General features: G+C 38.3%; 1 protein-coding gene across 5 annotated transcripts in view; it reads left to right on the forward strand.

Annotated features, from left to right (window-relative positions):
- Window positions 1–916: 916 nt before the first annotated feature.
- SLC39A10 (solute carrier family 39 member 10) overlaps window positions 917–13,672 on the forward strand; it is a 153,561-nt gene continuing 140,805 nt past the window's right edge. For 4 of the 5 annotated variants that reach the window (XM_060411229.1, XM_060411230.1, XM_060411227.1 and 1 more), the window contains exon 1: window positions 917–1,022. The gene's annotated coding sequence lies outside the window, so the exon portion shown is untranslated. Of the gene's footprint in view, window positions 1,023–1,606; window positions 1,771–13,672 lie in introns of those variants that run through there. The other variant, XM_060411231.1, reaches the window with a different exon arrangement.

The following is a 13,672-nucleotide window of genomic DNA, read 5'->3' on the forward strand; positions in this document are numbered from 1 at the left end:
CAGGGAAAATATAAGAAATTCGGAGAAAACACTTTTTAAAAACTGTTATTTCACCCATGGTTAATTCTGATTTTAGTTTAAAAGCAAAATGAAGTTCAGGGATAGTTGCAACTAAACAATAGTTGAAAAGAAGACTTTAGACATAAAGGCTGAATTTTTTTTAATCGACATTTCATGCAGCGGCTCCTGCACAGCCTTCCCATTTCTCAAGAGCTTTGATTTGTGGAAATAATGGTTATGCAATTTCCACACATTGTGCTCCAATCACAGCATGCAGGCAACAATGAAATGAAAACAACTAAACACACTTGAAGCTGGGGATTTTGATAAGCTTTTTTTTCACCAAGATTTTTTAACTTGATATTTTTCCAAGGCACCCAAAATATTCCTATTGAGCTTTAATCAGATATATGTGAACACAGCAAAGTGTCTTGTTTTCTTATACCTATGGCAGCAGCACTGGTTAATCTAGCTGTAAAAAATTAACCAAAAAGAAACTATTGGACTGTGAGAATCCCACAGTTGACAAATCTTTAGTCTTTCTCTTTAAAATAAAAATCTATGCCATATGTTTACAAAAGATGAGAAATGTTGGAGAAAATTAATTTCCTTAGGGCATAATGCTGCATACAGCCTTTCAGAGAGAGAGGTCTCTGGCATTTTCTGTGAGGACTTGGTACAAGAAACAGCGTAGCATTGGATCTGCACAAAGATGATTTCCTCTGGTCCCTATTTTAGTTTTACCCTTTGAACTTTCAACAGTTTATTTATTATTGTTGTTATTATTTTTAATTGGGCACAGATTGTTTCAGGAATCATCTTGGTTCCCTTTTTTGAAGCACTTTTTAAAAAAACAAAACAAAGCAAAACATTTGTTGAGACTGCTTTCTAAAGGGCTCCACCTCCACCACCTGTCACTGTAACGGGGGCTGCAACGTGGACAGCACCCCTCACTTCTAAGTTCAACTGCAGACTGGATGGTGAAAGGCAGAAGCCGAGGAGGTGGAAGTGCAGATTTGGAGGTAGGTGACAATATAAAAATTGCAGATCAGTGATAAATTTTCATACACCTGGAGAAACAAAACTACTCTACCAAATGTAATTCTTTCCGAAGGTTTTTCCCCCTTTACATCTAAAATCCTGGGAATTTCACCTCCTCGACCCATCATTTCTAAGTGATTAACCATAGGTTGATTATTTGTCACTAGATGGCATCATGCAGTGTTTCTTGACAACAGTAATTAAGTTAGCAAAGTTGAAGCTTAGGCCATTTTTTGTTATTCTCTTTTTGGTATGAATCTAAGAATCTCAGTCAGATGCTGGGTATTTCACCTTTATTGGATGTGTAGATTTGGCTTTGTAAAATTTGTATATTGTTTGAGATTCTCTTTCCTTGGTGTATCTGGGTGATACATGAAGCCAGTAACTAGTCTTATATAAATAATAAATTAGTTATTCCTCTAAATTCTCTTCCAAGTCACATACACAAAGATTTACCTATAGAGACTTTGTAGAACTAAAATAAATGTCCTCACATTAAGATCTTTATCTAGACATGCAAGTAGGAAAAGCTATATAAGAGAAACTTTTTTATCTTAGCCTGGTCAGTTGAAATCTGGTCATGGATAAGCCATACTGATGGAAAAATATGATAATGATCAGTTGATGCTTTAAACCTGTGAAATGTATAAAGAAAATATGAGTGACTAAGAAAAATGGTTGTAAATATGAGTTAATGATCACAATCTTTTATTCTCCCAGATGTGATAGGTAAGTATGACCATTTTTATTTGTTGTCTTCCAATGAACTTTATATTACTAAAGAATGAATTCTGAATTCCATTTGTAAACAAAACAGGACCAATTTTTCTAATTATAATTATGACTTAGTAACCTGAGAATTTATAAATAATAACATATAATAAATTGTATTATCTTGAATAAGACTAACAAAATAGATGACAGATAAAAAGATAGTGTCTAATACAGTACTTGATATTCTGAATAGTTGTCTTTTTCTATAATATTGCTCTTTTATTTTCATTTTCTTATTTATTACTTGAAAAGTCATTTCCATTTCAATTGTCTTACTTTATTTCATTCATTCATTAAACAAGTATTTAGCTGAGTATTTACGTTGGGTTAGATACTAGAGATGCAAAATAGAACACTGAATTTGCCCTCAAAAAGCTTAATTTTTTATGTTGTTAAGCATCCATAAAATACATTTCAGAATCAATCATGGGAGGTTGGGAGGACAGAATGGGAAAGAGAAAGAGAGGGAGAGGGAAAAAACCAAGTGAGAGAGAAAGAGAGAATAGAGTCTTAGACTAAGAAGCAAGATGTGTGGTCACAGCTCTGCCAGTAACTCAAGCTATAGTCCTACTCTTCCCTTACTGAGCATTCAAATAAAATAATTTTACTTCAAGTGCTTTGTAAACTGTAAAATATTTTAAATTTAAAGATTTTTAAGATTTTTAATTTCTCCCTATAAGAATCCCACAATTTTTAAATATCAACTTAAAAATCAGTCTTTTATCCTGCATTTGAGTGTTTTCTCCCTTTACAATTCCCATCTATTTCAAAATTCCTACTGCATTAAGAAATTTTAAAAAGCATTAAATGTTCAATTATCCTTGTAAAACAAAAAGTGAACAGAAGCACCATGATCTTGGAAAGAGAAAAGGCGAGGGGCTAAGCTAAATAGCCCTGTGACCACATCAGACTCTGAAACATGGAGACTCTAGGATTACCCCCTTACCCTCTTTTAATGTAATCATTCTTGCTGCTTCTCTTGTTTTTTACATATTAAAAAATGTAATTTTAAGCAAATTCTGTTACAATAACTTATGTGAAATAAAGAGAGCTCTTGGGAGTTTCATCCAGGTCCTATAACTTCACCCCTTCCACATTTTGATAGTAGAAAAAAACTAAAGAAGGTTCTAATTGATTATTGGATTATGAGATTTGGTACAACATCCCCTGTTCTTAGACTAGTTCAGTAGTTTTGCAGAATGCTCCTTATTTTTCTTTAAGGCAGGAAGTATCATATTCTATGCTGAGTAGATCAGAAAACCTTTTTCTACAGGTTGAATGAAGAAATAAATACATAAGGAACTCTGAACTCAATGTATTTAAGAGCACAAAGAAAGATACATAAAATGGTCAAGTTCCTAACTGGATCTGAGTTTGTATAGAGACAAGTTTTATCTTAGTTTCCTGGTCCATTATCTGGGGATTTTGTCTTCTATTCTGTACTGTGTTTTTTTAACTTTTTAATTGTTTAAAATTTATTTTTAATTGGAGGGTAATTGCTTACAATGTTGTGTTGGTTTCTGCTGTACAATAATGTGAATCAGCTGTAAGTATACATATTCTGCAGTGTATTAAGCAGTATTGTTAGTTCGATGATGACTCACCAGTAAAGACAAACTTCTAATTAAGCATCTGCGCTGAAAATGTTCTCTCAATCTATTATATAATATTTGTTTGAAATAGTCTTATTTCATTAGGAAAACAGGAAAAGTGGCTTGGATTCATTTACCTGTAAAAAATGTATGCCTATCCTTATTTTGAATGATTAGATTTGTTTTAAAATATTTGTTTACCATCAGACATGGTCTAAGAGAAAACTTGAAAGATTGGAAATTAAAGTTTAGAGATATAAAACATCTAATTACCACATTATTTCTTTCTTCACCTTTATTTTTTAGGTTTATGACATTTTCATCTTTGTTTAAACTATTATTTCAAGCCAACAAGTGTTATAAGAATGACAATATTTATGCAAAAGGAACCTAGGAAATGGAATTCTACTTCACTAGTTCCAGAGTCCATAGCTCTTAAGGCTGTTACCATCAGTATATTTAGGTAAAATGATGGTCTTTATCATGAAAGTGTATGCACCCACATTTAGCCATAGACAAAACTTCCTGGAAGGAAGCAAAGGTTTTTTGTTTGTTTGGGTTTCTTTTTCTTAAGAAATTATTTTGGGAAAGTGTGCTGAAGCTTTTCTCTAAAAATAAAATGGTATTTCATCAGTATTGGTCATTTTTTAGCCACATATGACAAACGATCACAGATGCTCATAAAACTCTAAAAGGAACTGAATGTTGTTCTCCTCTGAAATGGCAAATATCTTTCCTTTAACTGCATTTTAAAACAAAAACAAACTTTACCACACTGATTGAAGATAATGCAGGAAATCATATGGTCCCACCCAAAGTTCCTGCATTCAAAATGTCCTCATGGGTAAGGAGGTTCAAGATGTTTTTAAGAACAGAACTTTCATGTTTCTCCCTGTTAACAATGGCACTTCCTGTTTTGACCTCAAACCATATTAGAATATCAAACAAGTAAGATGATAGACTTCTCCTTTTTGCACAGTGAAGAGTATTTACTCCCTCTCACAGTATCTGTAGAGTTCAAAGTGAACATTCAGTTCAGTTCAGTTCAGTTCAGTCGCTGAGTCGTATCCGACTCTTTGCAACCCCATGAATCACAGCACGCCAGGCCCCCCGTCCATCACCAACTCCCAGAGTTCACTCAAACCCATGTCCATCGAGTCGGTGATGCCATCCAGCCAACTCATCCTCTGTCGTCCCCTTCTCCTCCTGCCCCCAATCCTTCTCAGCATCAGAGTCTTTTTCAATGAGTCAGCTCTTTTCATGAGGTGGCCAAAGTATTGGAGTTTCAGCTTCAGCATCAGTCCCTCCAATGATCACCCAGGACTGATCTCCTTTAGGATAGACTGGTTTGATCTCCTTGCAGTCCAAGGGACTCTCAAGAGTCTTCTTCAACACCACAGTTCAAAAGCATCAATTCTTCAGCACTCAGCTTTCTTCACAATCCAACTCTCACATCCATACATGACCACTGGAAAAAACATAGCCTTAGGACTACCCTTTCAGTTTTCACTTTCACGCATTGGAGAAGGAAAGGGCAACCCACTCCAGTGTTCTTGCCTGGCGAATCCCAGGGATGGAGGAGCCTGGTGGGCTGCCATCTATGGGGTCACACAGAGTCGGACACAACTGACGTGACTTAGCAGCAGCAGCAGCAGGACTGCCCAATTCTCCTGATGTTCTAGACACTGATTTAATTTCTCAACAAGCGTTGTGATTTTCAATAATTTATAGTTATCTAGTCATGAGCCTGGTACTGAAGTCAACAAAATGTGCAATACTCCTCCTCTCAAAAATATATAAAGCTACATATGGCTTCTAAATGACTCCAGTGTCTTACTAAAATCTACTAACACCCTTTAACAGGTCCAGGACTCAGGGATTGCCTTCTTTTAAGCCACCTTCTTTCAAAAAAAGAGAGAAAGTGGAAAGAAAAAAGGAAAGAGGGAAGAGAGGAAGGAAGGAAAGTTTGAGGAAAGAAAAAAGAAAAGAAAGAAGGGAGAAAAGGAAGGAGGGAGGAAAGAGGAAGAAAGAAAAAAATTAGAGTGAAAAGATCATCTCAAAGTGAAAAAGAAACTATACTTGCAAGATTCAATACTCTGAGTACCTGTTGCTTCCCCTTCCCCCCAAAAAATTTTAAAGCAAATTAAATTCCACTTAGTATAAAAAATGTCATGTTACTCTTTTTGAAGTAGATACAGATGACAGAAATGCTAAAGATGTAAGTGTACAAAAATAGAGTTGCCATATGATCCTGCAATTCTAATACTGGGCATAAATCTGGACAAAACTACAATTTGAAAAGATACATGCACCCGTATGTTCACAGGAGCACTATTTAAAATAAACAAGACGTGGAAAGAAACCTAACTGTCCATCAACAGATGAATGGATAAAGAAGATACAGTATATGTATACAGTGGAATATTACTCAACCATAAAAAGAGTGAAATAATGCCATTTGCAACTATATGGATACACAAAGATTATCATACTAAGAAAAGTAAGTCAGAAAGAGAAAGATAGGACTTCTCTAGTGGTCCAGTGATAAGACTCTGGGCTTCCAGTGCAAGGAACACAAATTTGATCCTTGGTTCAAGAACTAAGATCCTAGTTTTTGGCTGTGCGGCACAGCCAAAAAAAAAGTGAGAAAGAGAAAAACAAATATTGTATGATATCAGTTATATGTGGAACCTAAAATATGACACAAATGAACTTAACTATGAAACAAATTCTCAGACATGAAGAATAGACTTGTGGTAGTCAGAGGGGGAGAGAGAGTAGGGGAGGATTGGATTGCGAGTTTGGGATTAGCAAATGCAAACTCTTATATTCAGAAAGGATAAACCACAAGGCCCTACTGTATAGCACAGGGAACTATATTCAATATCCTGTAATAAACTAAAATGGAAAAGGATATGAAAAAAATGATATAATACATCAAATAACAAAAGCATTTTAGAAGGTAATATTCTCAGTCTTTTTTAAAATAGCTCTATATATTGAAAGAGGAAACTATTTTAAGTGGAAAAGCTCAGCAACTATCCTATTTTCTGTGTTATTGTGAGGATGACAGCATATTAGAAGTGAGAAGATATTTTCTTGGAAAAAAAAACCTTATCTCAAAATTAGTCCTTCAATTCTTGAGGGAAGTTACATATTTTTTTATGCCACAGAAAAGTGATTTGTCAACTTTCCCACCAAATCTTTCCCAGATTCTTTAAGACCTTCTCTGAATATGTATGAATATACTACTAAATATATGCACACAATTTAAATGATATATGCATGAGTATAAATGTTTTAGAAAGACTTATATGACTGCTTTCTTTATAATATTCCAGTAATTGAAATAAATATAGTAAAATTAAATTCCTTCAGGCATTTATTATTATCATTAATTATTTTTGTATGATTTTTGAAAAATAAGAAACTCATATGTTTCAGATGCAAATTCCAGATTGTTTTGCATACTAAATGACACTAAAACAGTAAAGCATTTGCTAAAGCAAAAGATAAGCAAAGCACCCTTAAAGGATGCTATTGGTATAGCTAATCGCAAAGTTGTTAAGACTGCTAATCCCATTCGGAAATCTATGCAACTTGATGAGCAGATGTGCAGAAGATATTAGTGGGAGAGCTGAGAAAACCAACAATAATTAGAAAAGTCATTTTTTAGCAGAATGCATTCTAGAGCAAAAATAAGTTTTAGATGCAGAAGACTGTCTGACACAATAAATTGATTAGACTTTCTTGACTAATATTCCTGTAAATGTATAAAACTGAAGCAGAAATGGTAACTGTCAAAAACCAAAGTTTTCCCCTTCTTCCATAGAACAATAAATGCTTGGTAAAAATAACTTCTGTGAAAATGATCACCAGTACAAACTTTCCTTATAACATATTTTCCATTAAGTAAGCAAATGATAAATTATCTGATACTCTTAATTCATTATCAGTATCAATCAGGTCAGGGAATTAGAAAATAGATAATTTTGTTTTGCTTGTGCTACTCTTCTTATTTATTTATTTACTTAATGAAATACAATTGACATACAACTTTATGTTAGTTTTGGGTGCACAACATAGTACTTCAACAATCAAATACATTACTAAATGATCACAACAAAAAGCCTAGTAACTACCTATCACTGTACAAAGTTACTACAGTATTATTGACTCTATTCCCTGTATTTACCTTATACTTGCAACTTACTTATTTTGTAGCTGAAAGTCTGTATCTCTCAATCCCCTTCGGCTATTTCACCCACCCTGGTGAAATAGCCAACTCCTCCTCCCACCCTGGCAATCACCGGTTTGCTCTCAGTATCTATGTCTGTTTCTGTCGTGTTTGTTTGTTTGCTTTTCAGATTCCACATATAAGTGAGATCATACAGTATTTGTCTTTGTCTAACTTATTTCCCTTAGCATAGGGCCCTCTAGATCCATCTGTTGCAGGAAAGGGGACCCCTTCCAGGGCCCAAAACTGGGCTCTTGTCTAACACTCAGAAACGAATTGTCCAAGGAGACATGTGCTGACAAGGCAAGAGATTTTATTGGGAAGGGCACCCGGGTGGAGAGCAGTAGAGTAAGGGAACCCAGGAGAACAGTGATGGGATTAGTTTTCGGATGGTCTTTGGCCAATCATTCTAATTCATAGTTTTTCCTGGTGGTGCATGCATTGCTCAGCCAAGACGGATGCTAGCAGAGGGATTCTGGGAAGTGGACGGACACCCGGTGTCTCCTTTGGACCTTTCCCAAACGCTTCCGGTTGGTGGTGGCTTATTAGTTCTGTATTCCTTATCAGGATCTCCTGTCATAAAACAACTCATGCAAATGGTTACTGTGGTGCCTGGCCAGGGTGGGCGGTTTCAGTGTGCTTCCCCTAACAACTCCCCCTTGAGAGACTTCATACTCAAGATGCTTCTTGGGAACTGGGGCAGAGGTCTCTTTCTTCTGTAACTTCTTCCTGCTGTGTATGGGCATAGTCCTGCTAACAGAGCAGAAGTCTCTCTCTACCTGATCTAAATCAAGGCATCTTTTGCCTGAAATCAACATTCACTCATGTAATAACAGCATTTTAGTTTGAAACTGTTGGCTCCTCTCAGAGATGACATAGAAGGGGGCCAAATAGGAGACCTAACAGGATGGTCATCACTGGTCCCCAGAAACAGGAGGCAACATTTGGGGTGAGGGCTGCAGGGTTTGTGACTTTTTTTATAATTTTTATTTTTGGATTGGTTGGTGGTGAAGAAACAGCTGTGCTCCAGGAATCTTGTGTTTACTCTGAAGTTACCATCCTCCACCTGGGTGGGGCGTCCAGCTCTGTAGAAGAATTCAGAGACATTGTTATGCATATTTCTTTGAGTAGGAACCAGGAGCCTGTCTCAAGACTGTACCACCATTTGATTGTTTCTCCTCTGTTTCTGTATCCCCTCCGTTTCCTGATTAGCAATTGTTTGAATACACCCATTGGAACTCATGAAAGGTGAAGGAGGCTGAATGAACCCTATATCCTACAGATTAGAAATGGAGAACACACAATAGATCTGAACTCCAGAGCCGCATAGAGTCCTGCTCAGTTTTAATTTAGGGAACTGCGCAAATATGACTATGATTTAGTTCAGTTCACTCGCTCAGTCGTCTCCGACTCTTTGCAACCCCATGAATTGCAGCACGCCAGGCGTCCCTATCCATCACCATCTCCCGGAGTTCACTCAAACTCACGTCCATCGAGTTGGTGAGGGCATCCAGCCATCTCATCCTCTGTCATCCACTTTTCCTCCTGACCCCAATCCCTCCCAGCATCAAGTCTTGTCCAATGAGCCAACTCTTCGCATGAGGTGGCCAAAGTACTGGAGTTTCAGCTTTAGCATGATTCCTTCCAAAGAACACCCAGGGCTGATCTTTAGAATGGACTGGTTGGATCTCCTTGCAGTCCAAGGGACTCTCAAGAGTCTTCTCCAACGCCACAGTTCAAAAGCATCAATTCTTCGGTGCTCAGCCTTCTTCACAGTCCAATTCTCGCATTCATACATGACCACTGTAAAAAAAATAGCCTTGACTAAATGGACCTTTGTTGGCAAAGTAATATCTCTGCTTTTCAATATGCCATCTAGGTTGGTGATAACTTTTCTTCCAAGGAGCAAGCGTCTTTTAATTTCATGGCTGCAGTCACCATCTGCAGTGATTTTGGAGCCCCAAAAGATAAAGTCTGACACTGTTTCCACTGTTTCCCCATCTATTTCCCATGAAGTGATGGGACCAGATGCCATGATCTTCGTTTTCTGAATGTTGAGCTTTAAGCCTACTTTTTGACTCTCCTCTTTCACTTTCATCAAGAGGCTCTTTAGTTCTTCTTCACTTTCTGCCATAAGGGTGGTGTCATCTGCATATCTGAGGTTATTGATATTTCTCCTGGCAATCTTGATACCAGCTTGTGTTTCTTCTAGCCCAGCGTTTCTCATGATGTACTCTGCATAGAAGTTAAATAAGCAGGGTGACAATATACAGCCTTGACGTACTCCTTTTCCTATTTGGAACCAGTCTGTTGTTCCATGTCCAGTTCTAACTGTTGCTTCCTGACCTGCATACAGGTTTCTCAAGAGGCAGGTCAGATGGTCTGGTATTCCCATCTCTTTCAGAATTTTCCACAGTTTTTTGTGATCCACACAGTCAAAGGCTTTGGCATAGTCAATAAAGCAGAAATAGATGTTTTTCTGGAACTCTCTTGCTTTTTCCATGATCCAGCAGATGTTGTCAATTTGATCTCTAGTTCCTCTGCCTTTTCTAAAACCAGCTTGAATATCTGGAAGTTCACAGTTCACATATTGCTGAAGCCTGGCTTGGAGAATTTTGAGCGTTACTTTACTAGAATGTGAGATGAATGCAATTGTGCAGTAGTTTGAGTATTCGTTGTTATTGCCTTTCTTGGGGATTGGAGTGAAGACTGACCTTTTCCAGTTCTGTGGATACTGATGAGTTTTCCAAATTTGCTGGCATATTGAGTGCAGCACTTTCACAGCATCATCTTTCAGGATTTGAAATAGCTCAACTGGAATTCCATCACCTCCACTAGCTTTGTTTATAGTGATGCTTTCTAAGGCCCTCTTGACTTCACATTCCAGGATGTCTGGCTCTAGGTGAGTGATCACATCGTCATGATTATCTGGGTCGTGAAGATCTTTTTTGTACAGTTCTTCTGTATATTCTTGCCACCACTTCTTAATATCTTCTGCTTTTGTTAGGTCATACGATTTCTGTCTTTTATCAAGCCCATCTTTGCATGAAATGTTCCCTTGATATCTCTAATTTTCTTGAAGAGATCTCTTGTCTTTCCCATTCTGTTGTTTTCCTCTATTTCTTTGCATTGATCCCTGAGGAAGGCTTTCTTTTCTCTTCTTGCTATTCTTTGGAATTCTGCATTCAGATGCTTATATCTTTCCTTTTCTCCTTTGTTTTTCACCTCTCTTCTTTTCACAGCTATTTGTAAGGCCTCCTCAGACAGCCATTTTGCTTTTTTGCATTTCTTTTCCATGGGGATGGTCTTGATCCCTGTCTCCTGTACAATGTCACAAACCTCTGTCCATAGTTCATCAGGCACTCTATCTATCAGATCTAGGCCCTTAAATCTATTTCTCACTCCCACTGTATAATCATATGGGATTTGATTTAGGTCATACCTGAATGGTCTAGTGGTTTTCCCTACTTTCTTCAATTTAAGTTTGAATTTGGTAATAAGGAGTTTATGATCTGAGCCACAATCAGCTCCTGGTCTTGTTTTTTTTTTTTTTTGTTTGTTTGTTTGTTTGTTTTTGACTGTATAGAGCTTCTCCATCTTTGGCTGCAAAGAATATAATCAATCTGATTTTGGTGTTGACCATCTGGTGATGTCCATGTGTAGAGTCTTCTCTTGTGTTGTTGGAAGAGGGTGTTTGCTATGACCAGTGCATTCTCTTGGCAAAACTCTATTAGCCTTTGTTCTTCTTCATTCCATATTCCAAGGGCAAATTTGCCTGTTACTCCAGGTGTTGCTTGACATCCTACTTTTGCATTCCAGTCCCCTATAATGAAAAGGACATCTTTTTTGGGTGTTAGTTCTAAAAGGTCTTGTAGGTCTTCATAAAACCGTTCAACTTCAGCTTCTTCAGCGTTACTGGTCAGGGCATAGACTTGGATTACTGTGATATTGAATTGTTTGCCTTGCAAACGAACAGAGATCATTCTATCGTTTTTCAGATTGCATCCAAGTACTGCATTTCAGACTCTTTTGTTGACCGTGATGGCTACTCCATTTCTTCTGAGGGATTTCTGCCTGCAGTAGTAGATATAATGGTCATCTGAGTTTAATTCACCCATTCCAGTCCACTTTAGTTCGCTGATTCCTAGAATGTCGACGTTCACCCTTGCCATCTCTTGTTTGACCACTTCCAATTTGCCTTGATTCATGGACCTGACATTCCAGGTTCCTATGCAATATTGCTCTTTACAGCATCGGACCTTGCTTCTATCACCAGTCACATCCACAACTGGGTATTGTTTTTGCTTTGGCTCCATCCCTTCATTCTTTCTGGAGTTATTTCTCCACTGATCTCCGGTAGCATATTGGGCACGTACTGTCCTGGGGAGTTCTTCTTTCAGTGTCCTATCATTTTGCCTTTTCATACTGTTCATGGGATTCTCAAGGCAAGAATACTGAAGTGGTTTGCCATTCCCTTCTCCAGTGGACCACATGCCCCCACAGGGCATGGCTTAGTTTCATTGAGTTAGACCAGGCTGTGGTCCTAGTGTGATTAGATTGACTAGTTTTCTTGTGAGTATGGTTTCAGTGTGTCTGCCCTCTGATGCCCTCTTGCAACACCTTCCATCTTACTTGGGTTTCTCTTACCTTGGACATGGAGTGTCTCTTCACTACTGCTCCAGCAAAGCACAGCCACTGCTCCTTACCATGGAGGAGGTGTGTCTCCTCACCGCTGCCCCTCTTGACCTTGTACATGGAGTACCTCCTCTTGGCCCTCCTGTGCCAGCGCAGCCACCACTCCTTGGACCTGGGGTAGCTCCTCCCGGCCGCTGCCCCTGGCCTCGGGTGTGGGGTAGCTATGACTGTGATACCAATACCAAGAGTCGCTCAGTCATGTCCGACTCTGCGACCTGTGGACTGTAGCCCACCAGGCCCCTCTGTCCATGGGATTCTCCAGGCAAGAATACTGGAGTGGGTTGCCATTTCCTTCTCCAGGGAATCTTCCCAACCCAGGGATCAAACCCAGGTCTCCCGCATTGCAGGCAGACGTTTTAACCTTTGAGCCACCAGGGAAGCCCTATGACTATGATAACTCCTGTCAAAATGGGGCATAGGACTGCCTCAGCTTGGAGAATAGACACTGAATTGGAAGTATTCCTGAGTTCCAAGTCCTAGATCTGAGCTTTGTATGATTAAATCTCAATCCCTTGGTCAGCCATTTTGTTGTAACTGACCCAATTAGAACTAATTGGTGGAGGGATAAATTCCTGGAGGAGGAATTTTAAGACAAAATAAATCTCATTTCTTTTTAGAATAGGCCTGAAACCTAGTCTGGACCTGGCACTTCAGGGAGACTTGTAGCCAGGTAGCCAGTTGCCTAGTTTTATAAAAAGTAAGGCTGCAGTTACTAGCTTCCAGCAGACATTGTTTTGAGAATGGTGGCATCTAAGCCTGACACGACTCAGAAAACTCAAGTGTTTAGCAATACAATGTCTAATCTGAAATTACACCCATAATATAATTTCTCAGGATATCTGGGAAATAGTTATTTCCCAGGATGTCTGAACCATCACTACTCTATTTTGACTTTTAATTGTAAAATTTTTCTTAATAGCCAAAGCAGATGTCACCATCAATGACGTCAGTGTTTTCTCTAGGTATGAGACGATGCAAGAATTGGAACTCATAAAATCTTCTCCTGAAAAGATCTAACTAACTGAAGGCCTGTTCTGCCAGTTTCTCCCAGAGCACAGAGTGCCTCATTCCTGATTTTCACCCTGAACTCCTTTCAGGGGACTTGAAGGTCAGCAGTTGCTGTGGCCATGATTTAATCTTTGTAGATGTAGATAGCAAGTGTCAGTTTTCAGTTGGCAGAGCCCCTTTTTGCTCATAAACTTGACCATGATTTTGAGGGGGGCATTTCATGACCATTTTATCTCATGTTGCTGAGACTGTCCGTTCTCAGGTTTGGGAAAGATTTTGTTGACAGGCCACTCAATGTGCTTTACTGGACTAGGCCATAAAACAG

Source organism: Ovis aries, chromosome 2 (assembly GCF_016772045.2).
Source record: "Ovis aries strain OAR_USU_Benz2616 breed Rambouillet chromosome 2, ARS-UI_Ramb_v3.0, whole genome shotgun sequence".
Taxonomy (NCBI): domain Eukaryota; kingdom Metazoa; phylum Chordata; class Mammalia; order Artiodactyla; family Bovidae; genus Ovis; species Ovis aries.